At 39.8% G+C, this 2005-nt stretch overlaps 1 pseudogene; it reads right to left on the bottom strand.

Moving 5' to 3' along the window:
• Positions 1–700: 700 nt before the first annotated feature.
• Positions 701–799, bottom strand: LOC132280434 (small nucleolar RNA R71; annotated as a pseudogene).
• Between the last annotated feature and the right edge of the window lie 1206 nt (positions 800–2005).

Below are 2005 nucleotides of genomic sequence, written 5' to 3'. Positions count from 1 at the left end.
ATCATTGAGACCCACTCTTATCCTTTTAAATTTTCATCTTGAATCCATTGTCCCAAACCCTAGGGGAAGAGGTAGTTCTAGTCAATCCATTTCATCAATGGAAGGACACAATGAGGACCATGTGGAGGACCTTGGTCACATAAACCAACAAGGCATCCTCCACCCCAATGTGCATCATGATAACATGCAAGTTCCATTAGGCATGCCAAGGCCATATGTTCATCCACCACAACAACAAGGCCAAGTTCCATTGGGAATGCCAAGGCCAATCTATGTTCCACCACCACCCATCATTCAAGGCAATCAAGGTGCCCATGTTGCACCTCCAATTGCTAATCCTCCCCTTACTTTAAGAGATCACTATGTGCCTAATGAATATAATGCACCCACATGCATTCAATTGCCATCATTTAGAGTACACCACTATTTAATCAAGCCGCAAACCATTTAAATGCTTCCTAATTATCATGGACTTCCAAGTGAAGAACCTTACAAGCATTTGGATGAGTTTCTTGAAGTATATTCCACCATAAAATATAGGGACATGCCGGAAGAGGTCTTAAGGCTTAAACTTTTTCCATTCACCCTTAAAGACAAGACAAAATATTGGTTTAAGGCCTTTCTCAATAACTTCTTGGGCGGAAATGCAACAAGATTTCTTGAAAAAGTACTATCCGGTTTCTAAGACCAATGCCATGAGAACCTCAATTCGAGAATTTTCACATAGGGATGGAGAAACATTTCATGAGGCATGGGAACGCTTTAATGAATTACTTAGGAAGTGTCCATATCATGACATGCCCGAATGGCAATTAGTTCAATATTTCTTTAAGAGCTTATCCGATAATTACAAGGGCATGGTTGATGCTTCCATGGGTGGCTCTTACATTGATAGGCATGAGGATGACGTGTGGCGTCTTTATGAGAGCATGAGTGAAAATTCTTTGCATCGTACTTTATCTTCAAAGAATGGTAGAAATTCTAATGGTAGGAAGAGTGTTGGCTTACATCAAGTCGACCACTCCAATGAAATTGCCGCCGAAATGAAATCATTATCTCAAAGGTTTGATCAACCAAAACTCGGCAAATCAATTTTCTTCCTTCCCTAACCATTCTCATCATGCATCTAATGAGACATGTATGACTTGTTCAAGTGTTTTACATTCTACTTCCAATTGTCCCCATGGACGTGTGCAAAGTGAGCATCATGAACAAGTAAATGCAACATTTATGAATCAAGGGAACAATCCTTATGGCAATCACTATAATCCTAGTTAGAGGAATCACCCGAATTTCTCTTGGAAAAGCCAAGGGGAGGGCTCAAACCCTTCCCAATCATATCATTAATCGGGCTCTTCTTGACCTAGGAGCTAGTGTTAACCTTCTTCCATACTCGGTTTATGTCAAATTAGGCTTAGGAGACTTAAAACCAACGTCGATAGTTTTACAACTTGCCGACCGATCAATCAAAAAGCCTAAGGCTATCATCGAGGACGTATTGATTAAAATTAATAAATTCTTCTTTCCCATTGATTTCGTTGTCATTGCACGGAACCAGTCCCAAATCCTAAGAGCTCAATTCCCATTATCCTTGGCCGTTCTTTCTTGGCAACCGTGAATGCCAACATTAATTGTAGGACAGGGATAATGAAGATCTCACTTGGCCACATGAAGGTAAAGTTGAATATTTTTAATCCAACCCCCAATTCATTTGACAAGTATGAAGAGATTAATGTTGTAGAGAAATGTCATGACCTTAAAAGTGAAGGAATTGAGTTTTTATATGAGACCAAAATTTTAAAAAGTCCTTCTTCAACCTTGAAACCAAAGAAAGTTGTTTCAAAATCTTGTTCTGAAAGGGCGTGGAAGCCCAAAGATTGCATTGACCAAGGACCGAAAACATTTTTTGAGCTTAATCCAACAAGTTCCTTAAAGAACCATTTGTTGGGTGGAGTTCAAAGCACTTATCACCCCATTGAGGAGGGGATGCACTACAGGATGTTTG

This window comes from Cornus florida, unplaced genomic scaffold, assembly GCF_030987335.1.
Source record: "Cornus florida cultivar Cherokee Brave unplaced genomic scaffold, ASM3098733v1 CherokeeBrave_3.0.0_Hap2_Chr10, whole genome shotgun sequence".
Classification (NCBI taxonomy): Eukaryota; Viridiplantae; Streptophyta; class Magnoliopsida; order Cornales; family Cornaceae; genus Cornus; species Cornus florida.
The sequence above is the reverse complement of the archived record's forward strand: the minus strand, read 5'-3'. Positions and strand labels throughout refer to the sequence as shown.